Source organism: Camelus ferus, chromosome 8 (assembly GCF_009834535.1).
Source record: "Camelus ferus isolate YT-003-E chromosome 8, BCGSAC_Cfer_1.0, whole genome shotgun sequence".
Lineage (NCBI taxonomy): Eukaryota > Metazoa > Chordata > Mammalia > Artiodactyla > Camelidae > Camelus > Camelus ferus.
The window spans coordinates 38,773,070-38,798,192 of record NC_045703.1 but is presented as its reverse complement, the minus strand read 5'-3'; the positions used below and the strand labels follow the sequence as shown (position 1 = coordinate 38,798,192).

The 25,123-nt window shown below is 37.9% G+C and overlaps 1 long non-coding RNA gene across 3 annotated transcripts in view; it reads right to left on the bottom strand.

Moving 5' to 3' along the window:
* Positions 1-18,271: 18,271 nt before the first annotated feature.
* Positions 18,272-25,123, bottom strand: part of LOC116665363 — a 34,770-nt gene continuing 27,918 nt past the window's right edge. Inside the window, exons 5-6 of one of the 3 annotated variants that reach the window (XR_004321946.1) lie at positions 21,093-21,179; positions 18,272-19,135 (exon numbers count right to left, since the gene is read on the bottom strand). This is a non-coding gene — a long non-coding RNA (uncharacterized LOC116665363). Of the gene's footprint in view, positions 19,136-21,005; positions 21,180-25,123 lie in introns of those variants that run through there. The other 2 variants (XR_004321945.1, XR_004321949.1) reach the window with 2 other exon arrangements.

The following is a 25,123-nucleotide window of genomic DNA, read 5'->3' as shown; positions in this document are numbered from 1 at the left end:
ATACATGAATTATGTGCTGTTCCAGAGACCATTCTCCTCAGGAACATACATCACTATCAAGGAGGTTGTCCTAGTCTGTTCTGACTGCTAGAACAGAATACCACAGATTGACTGGCTTATAAACAACAGATTTATTTCTCATAGTTCTGGACTCTGGGCAGTCCAAGATTGAGTCACCAATAGATTCAGTGTCTGGTGAGGACTCCCCTCCTGGTTCATAGGCAGCTGTCCTTTTGCTATGTCCTCAAGGACAGAAGTGAGGGAAGGGAGCTCTCTGGGCTCTCTTCTAAGGGCCCATGTCCCACTCATGACGGCTCTACCCTAGTGACCTAATCACCTCCCAGGGGCCCCACCTCCCAATTCCATCACACTGAGGGTTAGGTTTCAACATGTGAATTTAGGGGGTACACAAACTAGGTAGACTAGAGAGAAGATGAATAAGGAGAGGAAGAAGAAAAGAAGGAGAAGACGGGTGCAGCTGGAGTTACATTGTGCTGAGGCCCAGGAAAGGAAAAGGAAAATCATAGATTTCAACTTACTGCTTGTTTCTCCTAACTGAAGGTCACGATCACGTATCACAGTCCAGCTACCAAATAACACACTCCCACTAAGTATATAAACACTATATGAGTCTATTCCTGGAAATACTTGGAGGAATACACTCCCCAATCTCCCACACATTCAATTACTATCTGATTGTTTATGAGAAGCTTTTTCCAAACCAAGAGTTCCCACATGTTCCCTGTAAGAATTCTCTCTGTTCAACAGGACCTTAAAAAGTATAGACTTCTATCAATAAAGTCTTTAAGGAGATGGTTCTGCCTGTGTTCAGAATCCATGTGTTGTTATTATAACCATATAGCAAGTTTGAGTTTATAAATTACATGCATGTACAAAATCTTCTTTGTATTTTCAAGGATCCCTTAGTCAGAGTAGATTTATATTTTCCTTATTTCTAAATGCAATAACAAGCTAGCTATAGCTAAAAGTCACAATAGAAACACAGCCAGACCTTCTAATTCCTGTTCCAGTGTTCTTCCTGATACCATGTTGCTCTCATCAGGAGGATACTCTTAAACTATCTTCCATAAATGACAATCAAACTAAAGTTTTCAAGGGTACAAAACAGATACTGACCACAGTGTAAATCTGCAGCACTAAGAAAAATTTTACTATCTATTCAAATTCAGGGATCTTTAAGTATTTTATAAGCAGTAAATTCAGAAGTCTCTTCTGAGACAGGAGTTTCATTTAATTCCTTTCTTATAGGGCAAAAAATAAGCCACATCTTAAAATTGTGTAATAAATTCCAGGAAATCAAATAGTAAAGAAATAAGCCCAATAATTCTTTACCTAGGAGAGACACTAGATCAAGGTTAATCAACAGACTGTCTGTGAGCTACTTATATCAGCATTCCCTGGGGGGTGTGTGAAAATGACCTGTTCCTGGGTCCCAAGACAGAAATCTGTGGAATCAGCATAGGGCCTTGGAATCTGCATGTTGACACACTTCTTAGACTATCCATATGTACACTGCTGTTTGAGAATCACTTCACTGACCACGTTTCGCTCCCGTGAGACAAAAAAAGAAGCTATTAAAGTAATACCAAGGCTATGAGCGATTCAGAGACCTGTCCAGAGATACAGTCACTACTAGGATGCAATGTGAACTACTCATTCCTAAAATGAGGTCAATTAGAAACAAAGGAGTTAGTTTTTGCCACTGAATGAGTATGTTCGCATGATCACATGATTTAGTACCATCTTGTTTTATTCATCTATAAAAGGAAAATAACACTTGAGTGTTCACAAAATGCGAGGATTAACTCGGTGACAGTAATAAATGTGTTGATATATGCAACTAGAGGGTAATAAAAGAAAGGATTATGGGGGAAAGCTCATAAGCATCATTTCCCATCCCCAAGAATGCTGTTGCCTGTATTTCAATTAACAGCAGTTATTCAAACAGAGAAATAATAGCACTGACTCTCAAAACTGGCAGCAGTTAGAATAACTCAGCATATTTAATCATAAATAGGCCACACTGTCTACAAAACTCTTACTTTGACTGGGAACCCGGCAGTAGGAGCCGTCTCAACCTGCCTGGTTCTGCACATCTCTGTCCTGATGATTAGATAATTAGCGGGAACATTGCAACTGTGTGAGAACTACAGTTTCACCAGCTGATCTTAGCAGAGAAAACATATATTATTACCTCTCTTTCAATAGTGGCTATGATTAACCATAATAAAATATATGACTAGTAATTTCAACAGTACATGAATCCCTGAAATTATTTCTTGCTGCGACTAAAAGGATTTTAGATTAAGAGCTCTCAATTTAAACTTGTAATTTGAGTTTAAACTATTCATTATAAAAATCAAGCCAAAGCTGAAAGAAATTATCCAGGGTCTAGGGAAAACAGATCTCTCTTTCATGATCAAACTCTCTTTTTTCCCCCCTCAAGTGGAAAACCACGTGAGTCCCTACTTTTTCCCTTTTTACTTTCTACTTTCAGATCTAGGAAAACAAACACCTCTGCCTTGCCCCTGACAGTAATTTTAAAAGCAGCTGTGTTTTGTGAAATACATATTGAACAGTCAGAAAGAAGTCGAAAAATTCCTTTTGAAGAGAGCGAAGTTATTTTCTTTTTCTTTTTTTCTGTATGCCATTACATTAAATTGTGAAGAGTCAAATTATTCTTTTCAAAGTGTTTATGTTACCTGAACTCTCTCTAGGTTTTTTTTTTGCTGTTTTTTTTTTTCACTGAACACTAAGGATCGAAGCTAGTTAACCCTTTCTCTAAAGAACAAGTCTTCTAGTTTCCTGTCCTCTCTAGAAGTCCAGCTGCTGCCACAGAAAGGAAACGACACCAGATTTCAGCTTTGGTTTTTGTCTTCTACTAACGTAACGCGTTGGCTTGCTACCCAAGAAATAGACATTGTTACTCTAGCTGTTTACGTGAGGAAAAACCGACATGTGCTATCTGAATCTCCAGCAACAAAAGTGCTGGGAAGATCAGCTCCTCTGGAGCAAGTCACTCTACCTGCAAATCATCCTCTTCGAAAAATGAGAGCACCTATCAGGGTACCCACAGGAATCTGCGGGGGAGAGAGCCCTTAGATTTTTAACCTGTATTCTTCTGCCGTGTTGCACTGTGGAACATACAGTAATGAATGTGTTTTGTGTAAACCAGCCTTACCTTCTTATTACATATATTTTGTGGTAACATCATAAGAATTTCTAGCAAAAAAAAAAAAAAAGTTGCGGTAGATATAAATGGAACCTGGCATCGACTCAAGTTTTTATAAAAGCACATAAACTACCTGGATAATCTGATGAATCAAGAAAATCCTGTTTGTTGGGTATTTCAAACAGGGGCTTTAACCCAAAAAGAGCACTGATATGCAGGCTGCTTTTTGACAACAGCCATGAGTCACTGATAGAAAAGCATGAGAACACAGTCGGCAGGCTTAATTATATGTCATTACCCCAAATAATGGCCACATTTTAGGTATAAATTAAACCTTTAGTGGTGGAGACTTGCATCATTAGGGAATGTTAGTCAATCCAATGATTTTAAAAATCTGTAGACAAAACACTCCAGGTTCATTGTGTGTTTAGGAAGAGTTGTAAAGTTTCATTGTATTCACATTTTAAGACTTTGAGGAGTGGAAGGAGTAATTCTCCTTTCTTTTTTTCTTTTCTTTCTTTTTTTTGAGACAGAGGAGTAGCTTTTTTAAAGGTAGGAGAGAATATTTTTTGAGAGCAAATAAGGCATATCACCAGAAATGACTCAGAGCCATGAGATCATAGCCTGGAAGGAGACCCCAGGAGCCATTTACTCCAACCTCCTGACTGCAGACAGGACTTCCTCCAAGCATTTTTCTAAAGATGCACCCAATTCACTCTCTGGTGTTAGGACCCCAGCTACTCACCTTGCCCCCAGGATTTCTGCTCTGATGCCACGGCCTGATGCACTTGTGAAGGGGAACTGGTCCAGCTCCAAGAAAGCCGATCCCAAACTTCTCTGCCCTTTCTTTCCCAGCGGAGTTGTCATGCGAGGGGGGAAGAAACCTGGTGCTGATGACTTGTAAAGCTATCAACAACTTTAGAGAGTTGTTGATTGTGCAAACACATCTGGTGCCAAAGCCTGTGAGGGACTGTGTACTCAATTCTCACCAGAAATCACAAATGGGTACTCTCATGAACCAGACTTGACCCCAGCAAACATCTTTAGTTTGGCCTACACTGGGATTTTATTTTAATTTTAATTTTTTTATCCAAATTTCAAATAAGAACTCAGATTTCCAGGTTTCAGGCTTCAGTTTCCTAAGCCAGCAATCCTTCAGGGCCTAAACCCTGATGCTGGGGGTTCTCCATCTGACTCTGTATGATGGGGCAGAAGGGCTCCAGTCAGCTGCAATCGTGGACCCAGCCCCACGCAGAACACTGCCACTACTCAGCAAGCTCCAGTAATTTGTGAGTAATTTGTATGAAGACCAGTTTAAAGCATCTTGTCAATTTTTCTTTTTTTAAATCATTAACGTTTCTTGAAAAATAGACTTTTACAGTATCTCATAAATTCATTCCTGTTTTCTCGCAGTCCTTAGACATAGAAAGTCTTCATCTGATGTTCCATAACTTTCTTCCATAGACTTGGTATTTTCTGTCTCTTGATATGTGGAAAACAACTACCCGTTACCAAAATATTTCATTTTTTTGTTAAGTCCAGAAAACTTGTACTGAGTCAGTTTCAAGGACACATCTTTTGAGACCTGCTAACCCCTTCCTGCTGGGAAAAGGGCCAATGAGGAACAGAAAGAATTCAGGAATATCAGGACTAACCCCCTCTCCTGTTCAACCACTGTCAGGCCTCCCCAGTCTGTCCCATCCCTCCCAGGTCTGGCATAAAAAGAGAAACCATATGGACAGAACTATAACTTCACCATCACTGAGACATGTTGAATGTCTTACTAAAGCTAAAATGAAACTGCTCTTCTCACCCCCAACTCCCACTTTTCTGTCATTGGGGAAAATATGGAACCTGGAGTCCTTAAGTCATTCTGTCTAAATGGGATACATCTGGACCCAGTATGGAATTCTTCATTATATTTATATTATTGTAATGTTGAAATTGGCTGGGAGAAAGGGACAGGGCAACAGAGTCCTCTGGTCTCTTTAGTCCTGTGAACCAGAGCTTTCTCCAGTGGAAACAGTGTTGTTATCTTAGCCTTTTCTCCCAGGACTATTTCTCACCTTTAATTATTCTAATTGGGCTTCTCCAGTCACCCTCAACTCTCACACCCTGTAACAGTGCTCCCAATGACTAGCATTAACTTCCTCTGCATGCATCTGAAAAGGTCTCTTCTCTTCTCTGTTCCAATTATATTAAAAAGAACTAACTGCTATTTTCTACAATGTAAGTTTTCATGTATTTTTAAGTTACATATATTCATTCCACTAGTCCTTTCTCTGGTACAATAATTGCAATTTATATCAGCATTTCTGACCAAATAGATTCTCTCATATTTGAACGTACCTATACTTGTTTTCTCTTTGTCTCATTCGACTTCTCTAAATCTCACTAAGGTGTTAGACCCTGAACTGTATAACAAGGGCCTCACCTACACTGCATACAGTCGTCCCTCTGTGTCTGTGAGGGGGTTGGTTCCAGGACTCCTGCAGTTACCAAAATCCGCAGATGTTCGAGTTCCTTATATACAAAGTCATACAACGAATACAGTCTGCCTTCCATATCTGTGGGTTTAACCAACCGCAAAAATGGACAGAAGAGCCAACTGTATGATAAAAAATTTATCTCATGGAAGGATTACCTCATGGTTTCTAACTGTTCTGTTTCCATTTATATTCCTGAACCATAATTCTTTTTTACCATTATGCTATATTGTTATCTCATGCTTGCTTTGTAACACACTATGGCTTTTGGGTTTTCATAAGACACAATTCCCCTCCTTCCATCTTGACAATGTAATATTAATTATTATGTCTCAATTAGTTGTACATCTGTATGTTGTCAGTTTGACTTATGTCCCCAATAATGCCTTTTATTAATGTTTGTGTGTGTAATTTCTATGTTGTGATATAGTTGTTTACTTATAATTTTCATTCTTACCCCTACTTTTACATCCCATTAGATTGAGCTCCACAGGTGTGAAATCCATGTCATATTGATTTGGTATCTCCAGTCATAAGTACAATGCTTGGCAAGAGAAAATGCAGTATATATAATGCAACACAGATATTTATCAGTTGAATAAATGGTTCTGTATCTTGTTGGGCTGGGACCTTCGAATTAGACAGAATTGCATCAGGCCTAAGATTGTGAAAAAAAAAAATCACTGACAAAGCAATTCTTTTAGAAAGCAGACATAGATAGAAAGGTAGTTAGATGTATTATGGTATAAATAGTGTACATTTTATAAGAACAAAAAAATCAAACACTAGATTTTGTTCCATCTACAATTAGGTTAGTCTAGCTCATTAGTTCTTGAGAATTGCTTTTATTTTAAGATACTATGTATGTCTCACATTTATTTACCTACAAAAAGAAAACCACAAATGTAATAAGAGGAAAAATTGAGAGCGAAAAGGAACAATTTTTTAAAGAAAAGGAAATCATGGTGATAAGAGGTTTCAATTCCATTAAGTGTTGGAAAGTGTTTTCATGAGATACCACACATGAGAAATGCATTTATAATTTTATATGGGGAGACAAAAAATGTTAGCATATCAAGCCCATAGTATTAGCAGACTAAAGCAATCTCCTGAACCAGGATTCTGCTTACACCACTTAAAACACTCTTCTAGCCTTCACAGCTGATTGATAACTGTGCCTTGAAGACTCAATGGTAAATGTTCACTAGGCCCTTTTTTCCCCTATTTCTTTCATCAAGGAAAATAATTCAGTTTGTAGTGATAACGTGTGTTGTTGCACACTCATATCATTTGTTGCTTATTGCTTTGTTTTAAGTGATTGAAAATTAATAAAGCTGTGCACTACAAGTTTAATCTGCTTTGCGAAAAAATAATATTATAAAGCAGATACTTCAAAAGCTGATTCTTTACATGGGTATTGACCTCATTGTTCCGCCAAATAGGGAAGCTTTTTGGAAATATTTAAATTGTGATTTTAGTTATAAAGTGTAAGATTTATTGCACAGTTTCCAGGAACACAGATGCGTATAGTAAAGTCAGCTTTTTTATCTCTAATATTTTATCACAGATTTAAAGGTCTTGGCAATTTCTAATAAATTCTGAAAGACTGACCTATTTTTAATGACAAGCCTGCAGAGAGTCCCACAAAATTGATTGGACTTCTAAAACTTACTTATTTTCACATGCTACAATTCTTTTAAATAGAAATACTTGCTTTTCTAGACTGGGACTGAAAAGCAATTCCAAACTGCACTTTTTTTTTTTTTTTAAGCTGTTTAATCAGGTGGAGACAATCTAAATCAGATGTAGGTTAAAGTACAAAATACACTAGGTGGCACTGGAAATAGACCATAGAAGAAGTTGTCTGCTCATAAAATGGTCCTTATACATCCAGGGACGTTAAATCAGCTTTAGAACAAAGGCAAGTAAAGTGATCACTCTTTTATGCTGAGGTTCTGTTTTATTAATTTCCAGATTTATGTAGCGACTGTTGGATATAAATGTCCAATGAAGCGAACAATAAAATAATAATGTTTGAATAAAGAACTAATTCTTAGTAGACACTTGGCACTTCACTGCGTCTCCCCAAATGTACCCTGATGCAATCTCCCATTCATAAGCATCAGGGTGTTAACTGCAAGCCATTAAAAACAATCTTATAGGATTCAGGCTGGGCAGTGAAGAGAGGACTTCCAAAGACTGGGTGCTGCTGTGACTCCAATGTTTGAGAAACACCTGCTAAAGATGAGATCAACTTAAATGTTTTTTAGGCTGTTTAGGTTGCACGGGGCAACTAAATGTACTTTGTTTTTTTTTTAACTTAGGAATGACAATGTGTTAAAAGTGCCCTGGACTGAAGAGTTTACTTCTCATCTAAATCAGTTAAATATGACCTACTGGGGAAAGGGTGGGTGAGAATGAACAATTCAAAGGTACTTTAGATATACTCCAGAAATTTCATTTGAGGTCTTGCCCACTGCAAGCCTGGCTTTATAAAATATTCCTTCATATCTGCCAAACCTTAGAATAACCCTTGTAGAAACCATAAATATGGTGCAGATAAACAGTGGCGGCCTTACATAATGAGGTGTCCTTGCCAAATGGGAGCAGAAGACAAGAAGCCTGCCTCCCACTAAGCAACATGTTCCAGGCCTCGCAAGCCTGAAACACCATCATTCATTCATCAGCTGGCTCCTGGCAGGAGTGAGCGCTCACGCTGGGCTAGGGAAGGGGAGCACTCGCAGGCTTCACAGCAAAGATGCAGCGATCTGTCATGTTGGCTTGTGTTCGTGTCTATTAACCTGTGCTCACCAGAAGGGCATGGACTCTGCCATCCTTTCCCTGCTTCTCCTACTGCATCACAGCTAATAGGTGCTTGATAAGTGCTTACTGAGTTGCTTTTTTATCTCCAGATGAGTTGATGGAAAAGTTATTTTTGTGAACAGGATGGAGTGAAAGTTACACAGAAATAGCCCTTTTCTCCTAGGAAGTGTCCATCCAATTCAGTTGATATATATCAAAAAGGACAAGGAACTAAGCAGTTGGACTGAAAGTTAAAAGTATTAATAGCAAATGTATTTTTGTGGGTTGCTGAAAAGGCTAAGTGTTTAAGTGGAGAGACAGCAGGATGAATTAGAGAAATCATCAGCTTCTGTTAAGCACACTTCTCGAAGGCGTTGAGGCCTCATAGGACAAAACACAGTTACTAATAATGCCGCATTTCCTAGCTCTATTCTTGAGATGTGTAACCTTGGGTAAATTATGTAATCCCTCTATGCCTTGATTCTTTCTGAAACTGAGATAAAATACCATCTATCTTGGAGGTTTGTTACAGACATTGAATTCATTTTGTAAAGTGTTTAGAACAGCACCTGACACTCATATGAAGCACTATAGTTAAATAAAGTAAAATAAATAAAACCCTAACCCCAGAAATAAAGCAGCAGATTATGAGACCAGGAAAAGGTGAGGGATGGAGTTGGTTCCACAAAAATAAGCAGTCCTTAGACCTTTTATAAAGTTTCTTCTTTCTCAAAAATGTAAGCTGTTTTGCACTGACATTGGCAGTATTCAATTACTGTTTTGATAGTCACGTTCAGTGTGTTGCATTTTATATTATCCTTTTTCATCTACTTTTCAAAAACAAGAATTATTTAGGAATGCAATAAAAGATTTTCAGGAAACAAAATTAGAAGAAAAAATGAGGAAAGTTGTCCATTAATCACCTTCCTTTTGGCCACCTTTTCTTCCTATTTAATTGAGAGCAAATTTGCTAGTAACTCCTTGAACTTTAGCCATTAAGATCTAGTGGTTGTAACCTACAGCCCCTTTGAGGAGTCAGAGGCAAGTGGCACTTGTATACCTTTTTTTCTACTATTACATGTGTTGAACATCTATTATCAGTGAGATATTACTCAAGTAGCATAGTTACTACTTCACAATTTAGAGAACGTGAGATCTGGGACATTTAAAGGCATTTGGTAAATCTCAGTTCTTGGGCTTTTGTACACAGCATTGAGAAGGAATTCAGGGTGCTGTTTCTGAAATATATTTGACCCTTCTATCACTAACCCACTCTAAAACATTTGTTTTTCCCTTTCTATCTTAGTTTCTATAGCCAAGCTTGAGAAGAACAAAGTCTATTTTTTCTTATGGAGATGCAATGAAATTAGATGAGATAATCCAAGTTAGGAATTAGGGAAGACATACTGTATAAACCCAAGAGATTATAATTTAAGAAATATTTTAGATGACTTAAAATGCTATCAAATTTAGGTAATGAAGTTCAACATGCAAATTCAATTTGACAACTACTTATAGAGCACTTATTGGGTGCAAAGCACAAGGTTGAGGACAATGAGAAAAGAGAGAGAGGAATAAAGTAAGTTCTCTGCCCTCAGAGAGCTCGTGGTCTGATGGAGGAAGGCAATATACAAGCATCTGACTGGAAGACAGGTTCAGCAAGTGCTACAACTGAGGCACAGCCGAGGGCCGGGAAGTGCAGAGGTGGCAGTTACTCAGCCCAGGTGAGAACGTTGGCGGCAGCACGAAGGATGAGGAAGTCCTGGACCTGGCCTTTACATACAGGATTAAAGTTCCTATTTGCATTATTTTCACATTATAATTCACATAGAAACAGAAGGGGTCAAGTGTCTACTATAGGATTAAGTAAAGGATGTGTCCTTGGTTTTGGAGTGAATCAGCCTGCTTCCTCCTACCAGCAGGTGCTATTCAAAGCAATCTGTCCTTGTAATAAGCTGTAATGGGAAAGAATCTGAAAAAAAATATATATATACATATATATGTATATATATATATATATGTATATATATGCATAGCTGAATCGCTTTGCTTGTTCACCTGAAATTAACACTGTAAATCAATCACTCTTCAAAAAAACTGAAATTATTTTCAAAAAGAAAAAAGAAAAACAACCAAAAAAAGAGCAATCTGACTCCATCAGCTCTCTCACAGTTGATATTTAGATCTATCACGTTGACTGTTTTAACAGAAATCTCTGTTGAAGTGTTTTTCAGAGCTCTTTTATTTCTAGACCATAAAGTAACATTATTAGCCTCCATAGTTCCAAGTTAATGAAAATGTGAAACATTATACCCTCTCTCAGTGCAGCATTTTGTTTTGTTTTGCTTCCTTCCAGTTTCAGTGCAATGTTTCCCGTATGACTTGTTCTGTCTTTCATTTGAGTGAGTGAAACCTGGTCTGGAAGGTGGAATGCTCAACCCCTTGTAGCCTATTGACAGCTTGCTGCTCTGCTACACATCTGGACATAGCTTTCCTGGGCAAAAATCAGAAAATGGTATCTTATGGAGTTCTCACACTTCTTTCTCCCCCTCTGCATCAATCCAGGAGCCTCCTTTTTGTCTCCCTCTTGCAGTCTCATTTTCCATAGTCATGAAGACTCCTCCCAAGGGGCGCTCCCCTCCCCTCCCCACAGGTGAGTGTATTTTCGTTTGTGGCTAGTACAAGCCACAATGCCTTTGAGAAACACTAAATGAAATCTCTGATTTGGGGTCAGTATGGGAGATATTGGTCGGTGAGTGCTTCCTGGCCTCCTTCCATCAACACTGCCAACATGCCACGAGGTATCCTTGGAAGCACATGTCACGTTCTCGTGGGTTTGCTTCCCTCCCTTTCTTTCTTCCAGCTTCTCTCTTCACAACATAGGGTTAACACGGTGTGATCTGCAGTCACTGAGGAGCCTGGCCTGCAGCTCAGGCAATAGCAGCTTGTTCATGGCCTAGAGCACCTTCCCTGCCTGCCCCCAACACCCATGTAAATCGGGTTTCCCACCAGGGCCCTCCTCCGCAGAAGACCCTACTATGACTTCTGTCAGCGTCTCTAAATGGAAAGACAGGAACCCAGGCCTCAAAGCCACATGTTGGCTGAGAAAAACAGGGAGAAACAACTCTTATAAGCAGGACTATTTCTCAACTGTTTCATAAATATTTTCCTGCCTTTCTTTATCCAATTCTCTAATAACGAAGAGGTGTGCATAAGAAACCCCCTGAGAGAAGGCACGCTGACGCTGGGTGTGCAGCTTGGGAGGGAAGATCATGATGGGACAAGTTGATTCCATGTAGTTTATAAGCCCGTAGCAGGACCACACTGGCTCAGGCCTGCTTGCCTCTGACATCCTGTGGTTGTTAATTTAGGAAAATATTACCGATCACAAGGGAACACCCTCCTTGTCTTCTACAGTAACCTCTGCCATCTTTCTTCTGGAAACCAGCAGTTTAAAAGGAAAAAAAAAATCATTGTTAGATACTGTAGCAAGGGAAATGTTTAACAGTGTCTGTGATTTGCCTAATGGATAATTTTCCTCTCTGCAATCCTGGTAAATGACAGTTCTGTGTGATCTGGTCTGTGTTGCTTTGAAAATATCTTATTCAGAAGGAAGCCAAGCAAAATGTTCAGCTTTTTCAGACTCCGGGGGAAAACTTCACCTGGCTTCTGACTGAAACGTAATTCATTTCCCATCCGTGTGTGGATTGGAGGGGGTTGCAGAGGAAGTGAGGCCAAGGGGTGTATTTGGCTCAGACCACGTGGCCCTGTGCACCTTTGTGCGTCTGTGGTAGCAGAAATTTTCACAGCCACGAAAATACCTCTGTATCCAAATAGCTACAGTCTAGTCTGTTTAAGAAAAACTCATGAATTTATAAGACAAAGATTTTCTTAAACTAGAACATGTATGAAACTCCCAAGGCCATTTGATTTCCAAGTTGCAAATTAACAGCAAACATCCCAAGGGAAAGCCAGCTGCTCAAATTGCTCGAGTCAGAAAGTCTCCGAAAGCAGTCTTCCTAAAACGAGATGTAATTTTTTCAGGATTGACAGCTTTATTCAGGGTGGAGATTTCAGCCCAGAAAGCCTATAATTCCTGAGCAGTGCTCCAGGCAGATCAACTTTCCTTTTATTGCTTTGTTTTGAACTTTTCTAAGGTGGTACTGCCAATGTTTTGAGCATCTCTTTGTTTCCATCAGAGTTTTATTCATCTTATTCTGGGTTAACCTGGGACAGCGCGGCTGAATTTCAGCTGTGCCATGCATCATCCACCAAACCAACAACTGCAGACTCGGAGAGACTGCTGGGCTCGCCTGTTTCCATGTGGCAGCCAGATTGCTAGCACCCTTGATGATTCATTTGTGCCGCTTTGCAGGATCCAGGGAGAGAAGTGCCCTGGTGAAGGCAGGGCAGGGAGTGCTTTCTTTAATCCCAGCTTTGTCAGAGCTCAGCTGCAGCCTTAGAAAGGCCATTAGAGTTTCTCATCAGTTTCTCGGTCAGCAAAATCAGAATCACCCTAGCATTATGATACTTAATTTTGTTTTCTTTTATGAAGTGCTTTGAAGATGAGAAGAGATGCATTTATTTTGCTTAGCAATTTAAATTAATGGGGTCAGAAATATGACACATTCTGTGTTCAGTAGCACTGCCTTCATTTTCTTGCTCCGCCTACTCCTCTGCTTACACGGTCAAGTTCATCCCACCTCCTCAGCGCTGACTAGCAACTTCAGCTGAATTTACTTTTGATATTTTCACTGGAACTTTTTATTATTGAAATAAATAAGGTAGACTTTAAGAAGTTTGTTCTAGGCATCTGTCTCTAGGTAGATTCTTATTTCAATCGTTAGGGAGAGCTGATAGCTTGCTTAATAATTAATTCCCTCCAACTATTAGAAATCACATAAGAAAACTTAATTAAACAATTTTGAGAATCTGAGAATCAAAATAGCAAACCAAGCTTTTTATGTATTATTTAGAAGAGCCATTAAAATTCAGCTAACTCTTAGGATGTCTCATCTTTTACTAAGGATTGAGGTAATAGTATGTCTATGAAGTAAAGTATAAAAGTGCTTTTATTCCCAAAGGTCATTTAGATTCTGTTTTAGACACAATCATATATCATTTATATTGAAACACACTTGTGCTACATTTAGTTCAAAAAAAGTTTATAAAAAGTGTGAGGAATGTATGGAATATGTGGAGTGAAAGTTGGATGTTTTATCTTCACATATTTTTATTAGTTCCTTAAGAGTCAGAACAAGGAATTTTAATTATAAAATGCACTAGAAAAAAACTATCACAAGTGGCCTCAAAAACAACTCTAAGAGATTATCCAAAAATAGAATTCCAAAGTGGGGTAGAAGAGTTTGATTTACATTAATTTTTTGGCCTGAGTCCTGCAATATTCTCAGAGCATTGGCTGATGTCATATTCATTTTTTACTGACTTTAAAACATTTGCAAATATATTTTCTTTATTTTTTGTAAAATGTATTTACTAAAATGTAGAGCCTAAATATCCGTTCAATTATTGTAAGTGAATATCCCAATGTGATGGTTAATTTTATATGTCACCTTGGCTAGGCTATGGTAGACTAGCCTAGATGTTGTGAAGGTACTTTTTTGATGTGATTAACATTTAGATCTGTAGACTTGAAGTAAAGCAGACTATCTTTTTAATTTGGTGGTCCTCATCCAATCAGTTGAAGGCCTTAAGAGAAAAAGACTGGGGTTCCCTAGGAAAGGAAGTGATGTCTTCAGACTGCCCTTGGATTCATGACAGCCACCTCAGTTCTCCCCTGGGTTCCTAGCCTGCCAGCTTACCCTGAAAATTTCAGACTTGCCAACCCAGACAGTGGCATAACCCAATTTCTTAAAATCAGTCTCTCTCTGCATGTACACAGCCTCTTGATAATGTTTTTTTCTGGGTTTTTTTTTTTTTTTTTCTGGAAACTCCTGACTAATACACCTACCTTTTTTTATCATTGTTATTTTAGCTTGAATTTGTTCCCTGACCTTTACTTCACAAATTCCTCTACACACCTTCTTGGATGATGCTGACTGAATCCATCAGTAGTCAAGGAATGCAGGCACAGGAGAATGAGGGAAGAGCAAAACAAAGAGTTGAGGAAACGAAGTGGAACTCTGCTCATGCCCTGGCTTTGTTTATACAAGGGCATTCCGTGCATTGCCATCCAAAAAGGAAAGGAAAAAGTGAATTTGACATACTCAGGCGGTGAGGTCTGTGCAATTAAGAACAAAGTTGAACTGAATGCTGAGGAAAAAAAAACTACTGACACTCTTAGAATCGTGTGTTTTTTTAAATTTTGTTAGCCATAAATTCTATTAAAGTTACAATGTGATCCTGAATCACAAACGTTATTTATTTCCTTATCAGAAAAAGCTAAATGAACTGTGGGCCTCCTTGCAAGAAGACTTATACGCCAGCAGTCTCCCTCAGCTGGCAGTGTCACTCTGTCAGCTTGACATGGGCTAATTCCCATTGCACCGACAATGCTTCTCTCTGGGTAATGGATGCAAAAAAAAAAAGAAAAAGAAAAGTTACACTAAGAAGTCTGTAAGTATCAGGATGCCAGAGGCTTACTGCTGACCTCGGTGAAAAACTGTCCAGAGAAACTATTCTTTCTGCATAGACATTCTTTTGTGGTTACTCTGAACAGTCACACTGAGAGACTTAATTTTACAGAAAGTCACACAGGACCAGGGATGAACTGGTGGCTGAAGATCAAAGATCTAAGAATGAACAGCTTTTACAGTCTCCAGGGCAGCCCAGAGAATATTGAACAAGCATTGTTTTGACATTGCAAAAGTTCCGTCCATTACCCGGCTGATTTGTACCTCATTCAGTAGGTCAGTTAAGGGTCAGCCATGCCATCCAAGTTGAATAACAAAGTTTGCCTAAGTGAACACCTTTACATCTGTACACACGTTTGTGTAAACCCAGCTCTGCTTCTTGGCATAAGAGGAGTCTGGTCTTGGCACAGAGAGAGGATCAATGATCTTGTTCCCAATGATCCTCAATTTTCGTGTTGAAAACATATTTTGAATACATAGAAAAGAGTCTTTAATTCACATTCCAAATTTTCATTCAGGTTGCCATGTGTGAGTCCCCAGGAATGTCATAATGAAGGACTTGGCCCTTTGGAGAATCCAGAATGAAAACGTAATAAAGCCTACCTCACTCTGAGAGGAAAGGAGGAGATAGCAATTGGTATGTTTGAGTATTTATTATGTACCAGAGACTTTTATATTATCCGTTTATTCTCACAACTTTTTGTTGAGTTCTATCATTATCTGCATTCTATGGGTGACCAATTTGAATCCCAAAGAGTTTTAGTAATTTGCCAACCGCATGCAGTATGCAAGTTTACAAACATGCTGCTCTTTTCAGTAAATTTGAAAAGAAAAAGAGGATGAAATATATATTTTTTGCATCCTGCACTTACTAATAAATCATTTATATGTCATTTAGATATCATATTATGGCTCACAATAGACAATGTTGACTTCAATTGAGTATTTTTTTCTTCCAGCAAAAATAGAATCTATTCTTACATATTGTGAATAAAGTTGAAATGAGCATGACAGTTTTGGGTTTGGATAAAATATAACATATTTTTAAAAGGGTGCACATTTGTTCCAAATGTTTTCTGAGGACTGTCACCCAGCTAACTGATGCAGATGATGACAGGAGTATCGTTTGGAGGAAATGATTGATTAGCACGCTGTAGTCATATGCGTGTATGAACATTCCATCCATCAGATTCTGACCCACTGTTGGCAGCGTGAGAGATCTGAACTGTTTCTCCAGAAATGGAGATGTGGTTGCTTGCCTTGAATCAAATAACTTTTCACTCAGTTCTTTTGTGAACAATAAAAAATATTTCTTGAATAGGATTTATTTTTTCTATCCAACACTATGAGTCACTATGGGGATTGCCAATTGCCTTATTTCATAAACAATATTCATAACAATAATAATTACGATGATGATAATAGTCATAGCTACTTAGCAAGGATCATGCAACTGGTTAAATGGCAGAAAGCAGATTCTAACTCAGTCTGTCATGCCAGAACCTAGGTTCCTGACCTCCAGCATACGACTCTTAAATTCATACTTTTTAAATTGAATAGGCAATTTGCAGAATTGGAAAGCATGGTTAGTAGTTAAGTTTGAAAGTGACATATATATGTTAAATGAGGGTGACAATGTCATTTATCACATTCCATCTATTAAAATAAGACACTCTTTTTCTTTCAGATGTTAATATCTCTGAAATCAGGATACATCTTAGCTTTGTGTCCTAGTTTAACTGACAATGTCTTTTTCTTTCATAGTAGTACGTAAAATAATGGTGACTTACAACTTACAGCATCTTAGATTTCATTAAATGTATAGTATATTAAAACCCAGTTATATGTATTTCACAAACTATAAGACTAATATGTTCAACATACTTAATCACTCAAAATTTTTATGCTATATACAATAACGCATATTGTTAGGTACATTAATGTATATTACTAGGTATACTATCATATATGTACCCTCATAAAAATATCCTGTGATTTAAACAATGTTAACATGATTATTATCTGTATTTTACGAATGAGGAACCTGAGACTCAGAGAGGCCAAGTGATGGCCTGAGGTGTTACAATCAGTAATTCTTGTACTGGATGGGAATCAAAACCAGTCTTGACAGCCAAGCTCAGAAGTGCCTTTCACAAGTGACCATTGTGTGTTTATAACCTAGTAGATTATTTTGGCCTTACAAATTTATAGACGTTTTTCAAGGAATTGACAGAGTCTATCTTTTAAGCTCCAAAGTCCACCACGCCATTGTTATACTCGCAAACAAAAGTACAATGGCCTCGGCCCAGTTAGGGGCTATGCTGATAGCTGTTACCCAAAAGGAGATTTATAACTTTTGAAGAACAAACCAAAGGAAAAGGACTTTGAGTAAAGAAAGTATTTTAAAAGTCTTCTCATCATTCCTCAAGATCAATGGTATTGGTCACTACTTAACAGTGCTGACTATCTTCCTAAATTTGGTGACTGGATCTGGCTGCTGTAAGTAGAAAATTAGAAAAAGAAGTTGTGGAAGCTGATTGAGAGAAGCCTGGATTCTTACCTTGAGTTTGTGTCCAACTCAGTTTTGAACTTAATCAAAATAAGTTTCTTCATTTGTATTTATAAACATGGGAGAAATTACATTTCCCTGCTTTCTCCCACCCAAAGAGTTTTGAAGGGGAATGAGATGACACATGGCTTTTATTTACTCAGGATATCACAAAAGAAATTGATTCCCAATTCTCTACACCTTTTCTAGAAAGAATCTAGGAATATTTTCCAAAGGCCAATTCAATGTAAAGATAAAATTCCTTACTTGCTCCAGGAAATACACACCCTAGATTGTCTTGGTATTATTGCACCATTTTTTCCCCTTGTGGTTTATCATTTCCCATCCACTAAAGCGTTCCTCTCTATTTTCTCAAAACCAAGTTCTGCCGACCAGTTTTGAAAGACCTGACAGTGTGTTCGAGGCTTGGTACAACTTGAAAGCTAAATCTCAGTGAAACTCCTTAAGTTTAACAACAACTCAACACAAAGAGTCAAGCTGATATCAGAATGAAGAAGAGGACCCTGCCCAGGCCACTGTTCTGGCACAGCTACATACACTTACACCAGAAGTGGAGTCAATGACACAAACAGTTGTATCTGATTTCTTACCTTAATAAAGCCATTCTTACATACAACAAAAGAAACAGTATTTTCAGATGGTAAAGTGTTGTGGAAATGGACAAAGTGACAAAAATTCAGGCTATATGTTTGTAATATATATTTTAACCTATGGCATGGGCCCAAGTATGCCAAATAAAATTTTAGGCAGGATAAATTTAAGTATCAGAAATACATTTTAACCTCTTCAGTAAACTACAAAAGATAAAGATGTGCAATAAAAATTAAAATCTTGGATTTGGAAGTTTGACAACGTAGTACCCTTTCCCGAGTGCTCACTCTGGATAGCAGGAGAGCATGTTACACACACACGGCCTCATTTTGTCATCGCGGGGGCCTGTTGTGCAGTTAAGGGAGCCAGGGCTCAGGATGGCTACACAGCTAACAAGCGGACAACAGACAAGTCAGTACTCAAGTTCAGGACACAACAAGTACACTCCCCCATCGCAAGTTCTGCCATTCTATCCCGGCTCCAATACTTATTCTTTTGACATGAGTGATTACTCAATTTTATCTTTCTTTTAAATACAGCTTAGTTTTGCAAACACAACACACTTTCTAGCAACCCAACATTTCCTCTTCGCATGGCACTGTGCCTGGAGGACAAAACTGGGTCGTGCAACCTAGTTTATCCCACTAAAGAGAGGTAAGCTCCCCGGGACAGGGGTCATCATCCATTTGGTCCCTGATGTGTCTCCACGTCTAGAATGGTGCTGGGCACTTAGAAGGTGCTCAGGTTAGTTGCTTGATGTCTTTTATTGTCTTTGCCTTCACATTGGAAGCAAGATCTTTTGAGGACACAGGCTTTTCAGGGACATCTATAGGTTTGCTATATTTTCCCAAATAGCATGATGTGAACAGTCACCAGAGTATCTTTCTGAACAGTTTTCCATCTGCATAGGAATAAGGAAAGGTTAGTAAGTTACTTTAAATATTATTTTTCCCTTAAAGCCTTACACACGACCAATATTCAGGACCTCAAGTCTGCAGAAATGCTGGTGGAGGAAAAAGCATGTTTTTCTCTACTTAAAAATTAGGGAATGTTGAATGGAATGAAAGTTCTACATGAGTTAATCTCAAAATTAACATCGCACCTTGGATTATACTTATACTTAACCGTCTTTCCAATAATCTTTCTATGATTATTTTTTGTGTATTTATAAAGAATTCATCTCATATGTGATTGAGCTGTGTATTCATAATTATATTAGAGCAAAATCTCTAGAAGAAAACTTTGGGGTGTAATTGTTGGGATTCATATAAAGTAATTCTACATGCGACACCATTTCACTGAAGGAGAAGCATTCCTATGACAGCCTCACATCTCCCCCTATTCCATTTTATTCCTTCATCAAATATTTACTAGGCACTTGCTACTAAAGGTGCCAGTTTTGAATCAGTCTGGCATTTACTAGTTTTAACCCAGTCTGGAGTTGTTTTTTTGTTTTTTTGGGTTTTTTTTCATTACTAGATATATCCTCAGTGTTTCTAAAAGAGGCTGATTGTTGTTTTAGGACACGATTTATGTACAAGCAAAGCAACTTAATGTAAAATGCAAACTGTACCATATATTGCTGTCTATAATATTTCCATGGCCCATCTCTTTAGCAAATTAGGACTTTAACTGTTCCCAAGTGAGCTTTTAGTTATTTTGGGTTGGTGGAATTAAGCAATCACACATTTGAATAGTCTTGGTGTTCAGACAAGACACTCTTCGGTTTCACATTTTCCTATTTCCTTTGATCAGTCTGTCTTAATTCAGCCATTTTACCATTTGCCCATGCAGTTAATCAGACTGAATCTCATTAGTAAGTCCTTATTTCATTTTACTTATTTCCTGCATAGTTAATTGACTTTATTCTTTAGTACCATTTTAGATTTATAGAAAAATAGAGCAGCTAGTACGAAGTGTTACATATACCAACCCTGGGCACAGAGCTTTCCCTATTATTATCTTCATGCATTAGTGTGGTACATTTGTTACAATTAGCAAAACAATATTGATACATAATAACTAAAACCTTATTCCTCCTTGTTATTGGAACAAATTTTATCAATTGAACCCATTTTTTGCAGCCCTACTTATTGTGCCATTATGGAAAACGCCGAGAAAAAAATGGCGATAAAGACTGCTTTCTGCCACTTAGATTCTAGCACAGGAGATAAACATCACATAAATAAAAGTATCACTAACATTTATTAAGAGCCAGGCCCAGTTCCAAGCACTGTATGCACTGAATTCTCATACTAATCCTATTTGTAGGTGCTTTTGTTATTCTGGTTTTTTTGATTAGGAAAATTGAGGCACAGAAAGGTTAAGCAACTTGCCCAAGGTCACACAGCTAGGAAGGAACTGAGCAATAATTTGAACTCAAGCCTCTAGAACACATGCTCTCAATCATTCCCCTGTGATGACTTATGGAATAATAAGTCCTACAGATGAGAAATACCATGTTTAAGAGTATAAACCACAGTCATGGTGCTTTTTACTTAGCTCATATTTCATAATGATTTTATTCATAACAACATGCTAAGGACTTATTATTATGGCAAAGTACTTGGAACCTCAGAAGCATCTAAATGTACAAAACTATTTTGGAAAACTGAACATTTGAATGGGTCAATTTTTATCTACACTTTGTTCTTGTTTGAACCCTTCAGGGGTTTCAATTGTTTGTTATTTTTAACCTCCGCCTACAGGGACCAATATTCAGAAAACAGCCAATACTGAATGTGTATTCATGACTCAAGATGCAATGAGACATTCAGAGACTCAAATGAAGTATGAATCTAACCATTTCCAATGCACTATATTTAAGGACACGGAGGGGAGGATGCCTGAAACCATACCTGCTGTCTGCAGTCACCTTCCCTGGAGATGTTGCTAGTGTTCTCTGCTCAGTGTGTAGCTGAAGTAGTCATTTCATTAGGTGTTTCCTAGACATGAAGAATCTTTCTTTGTCAGAGTAACTATGCAAAGATAAGTACAATTGAATGATTTTCTCTATATCTTAGAAGACAATAAAAATTCTTCCATGTTGCGTAAGCTTTCATGTTATTCGATTTCACCAAGGGAAGTGTTGGAATCCCTTTATTTTAGCCTTTAAAATCTTGACTAGACAAAACAATTTAAACCATATGTGAGAAACAAGCAAGATGATTTAACTGTTCATGTCTCTGCTTTCTCCAAACAGCAAAGCTAAGAAAATCATCTGGGAGAAAACAGTGGAACAGGCTTCACCCTGACCAATTCTGGAATAAGGTGTAGTATATTCTTAGATATATCAGTCTACAAAAGTACTTTCCTACATTGGTTATGTTAATTGACATATTGATTTTTTTTCACCACAATGGTAACTCAAAAGAAAACCTGTAAACGTATGAAAACTGGGTGCCAGTCACAGACTTGCATTGCTGTGATGTCAGGAATAGGCTTCCTAACCAGACTTTTAAAAGCAAATCTTTAAAACAACTTTACCACTTTTCTTCCTCATTCTTTACAGATGCCTGTTGTTATTGAACAATTTTCAGAAATTTTTAACTCTGAATAAATAAATATTTTATTGATCACTTAGCTGGTGCCAGGTACCAAGCAGACCTTTTCTCTTTAATCTCGTGGAGGGGAATAAAAAAACCTTATGTTATAGAGAAGGAAGCTGATGTTTAAAAAAGTAAAATAGCTTATCCTTTCCCATATATATATATATACACACACACACACACATACATACACGAACAGGATTTGAATTCATATCTTTTTTTTTTTAACAGAGGTACTGGGGATTGAATGCAGGACCTTGCACATGCTAAGTGTATGCTCTACCACTGAGCCATACCCACCCTCCTTTTTTCTTTTCTCTGATGGGGTTAAACTCAGATCTCCTAACATTCCATCCTCTCCTAACATTTCTGCTTGCCCCCAGAGGCCTCAGTTAATTTAGTATTAATTGATCTAGAGCAGGAAGAGATTCAAACTCATAGAAAACAAAAAAAGAGTTTCTGTGGAAAGCAAGGAATTCCTCACAGAAACATCTCAGTCCAAGGATGACTTTTAGCTTATCTCTAGTCTCACCTCTTCCTCGCCTTTGCTCTCATTGGCACCTGCACTGCCCTTCAGGGTTCCTCTCTCTGGCCAGGGCTGTGGAGGGGAACCATCCTGCTGATCCCCACCATGGGTCCAGGTATAGATGGCTGCCTTTGAAGACAAGCACAAAAGCCCTTTTCATCTAAAAGTATCATTGTTAAGCACTGTGGGGAAAATGAAACAAGATTTGAACCTTGGCGAGTTACAAAGTTTACAAACTTCTAACAAGGGTGACTCCTGTTTTTCACAGATTCACTTGAAATGGAAATTGGCTTTACTTAAGGTGGAGTTCCCTTATCACTTTCCTGCCTTTCAGAACGGGAGATGTTTTCTCTGTGGAATTCATGAGCAAATCAGGACTGATCATGTCACTAAGGCAAGTTCATAGGCATCTTCTTGTTCCAGGTTGACAATTTATATCTTTAAGAACCTTCAACTGAATTATATTTGGAAGCCTCATGCCCAGTCCACTAATGATCCTCTATAGATATTTCCTCATAATTCCATAAAAGAAGAAAAAAGTTCAACAACAAACTGCAGAAAGTAACTTCACTTCTACTCAGCAGACAACAAACCTCCTGTGCATGCAGAGAATGGAATTTTCTTTTCCCCCATTTAAAACGATCTCCAATTTTCCCCTTGGAAGGCTGACGCTTGTTGAGCTAACAGGTTCATTTCTGAACACAAATGGGGGGGGGGGGGAGAAATGCAGGGAGAACTCCAAAATAAAATATATAAACCTTTTTGCCTAAAACAATAAAGTTCAGTTTAGTTGGTTTATGTTTACAAATTATGACTAGTTTAACTAGCAGGAAATTCAAGACCACATTGTTTTATCTATCTTTATCTTTATAAAAGGTCAACCACAGATTATATCCTGACTTAACTGGTAGTTCTTTTTGGCCCCCTCATGGTAAGATACCCAGTACATCTATGAGAACCAACTGTTTGGGCAATAAATAACTGCCGTTCCCTTCGCTGGCTTAGTCCTCAGACGGCTCCCACATTGTCCATTTAATTATACTGTTGCCCTTCATCTTGTATCACGTTTCAAAGTCCCCCGGTATATAATAAAAGGAAACACTGAGAAGAGTGTAGAAAAGTATAGTAGGGCATGTGGGAGTGCAACATAGCCCTTAAAAGTTGAAGTAAATAATAATTGAAACAATAGACTTTCTTAAGGTATAAGCTATTTCTCCAGTTTGTCCACTGTAAAAATAGAAGGTAAGGTCAGATGATCAGTAATGTCCTACATGCTATAATTCTTCAATTTGATGGTAATTTGACTCAATTGATTTGAGGCTGAGTGCAAAAAAATAAAAAAACAAAAAAAAAACTACTGCCCTACTAGATCAGATTTAATGTTCGTTCAAACAAAATGTTGAAACAGTCATAATATTTTGGCTTTGAAAAGAAAAATATTCAGTAACTTGATTTGTCTGAGTTGGTTCTCTTTATTCCTTGCACTGCTCTCCTGTTGCTCATGTAGTCATAGGATCTAGGTTAGAGCTTTACTACCAGTTATGTCATTAAAATACCTATTAGAGTTTCATTAAATTGTCTATTAATTCCCTTCCATCTAGATACTGTTTTCATATTTAAAATCCTGCGTCAGATTAAGATGACTAATAGCTCACTAAGAACTTATGTTTTGTGGATGTCATTAGTAATGAAACATAATTTGGGGAATGATAATCAAAATAAAAATTAATGTCACTGTTACTCATTACACGCACAAAACAAACCTAAAGATTAGGTTGGTCAACATGTTGTATATAAATTGCTTTGTGTTGGAGAGTGTTTTGTTTTTTCAATCAATGGTCATCGTTAGAATAGTCAGTGTAAATACAAGGCCAAATGATATGAAGTAGAAAAGAGTAACCACTTCGGCCTTGTCTTCCATTCAGTTTCTTCCTACACGTTTGGTTTTAATTCCAGGGAAAGCAAATAACCACATGTGGTTCATCAGTCTGTGTTAGGCATTGGGCTTGTGGCTTTCACACAGTCTTTTTTCATTATATGTAATTAAGCTTTATGAATTTTGATGAAAAATATTAATCATTGTCTTTAGAGGGATCAATGTTAATACTTTTGATCTCTTTAAACCACTTGATTACCATAAATCTGGTTTATTTTGATAGAAGTGAAAGTAAAAGGAAGAAGGAATAAAAGATAAACCAGGAAGAAGAGTCTTAGGCGCTAGAGCTCCCAGAGTCACAGGGTAAAGAAGGTAGAGACAAAGTGCCACCCAGTTCTGGGTCCAGCAGCCTGTGGCTGGGATGAGGATGGCCACAGAAAGACACAAAGTCAGTGGATGACAGCAATTCATTAAGCCACTCTCTATGAGACCTACAGAGCAGGTCAACAACGGGCCGATCAAAGCTTGCATCACTATATCAATGGAGGTGCTGATTAATTCACGTGGCTCAGAGCTTTCCAGATCTCTCCCTGAAAATTGTATCTGCTCTTTAGTGCTAGCTGCCCAGGTATGTTACATTCCTGGAAGTCATGCCTCTTCAAAAGACCCCTCAATTAAATTGGAAGTCACTACTGAGATATATTCAAAAAGAATCACTTTTAGATATGAAGTCAACTGTCATTATTTGTCTTTTCAGTCTTAAGTGTAAGGTCGATTTTCTCTTTAAACCACTGATGCTATGATTCCTCCCTGTTTTTGTCACACACCTGTAAAAAGTCCACTTCACTAAAGAGAAGACAAGAAACTTTAGTGTTGTTTGTAAACAACTTGGTCTTAATTTTTATGATTCATTTAAAAATACTATTATACGTCTTATAA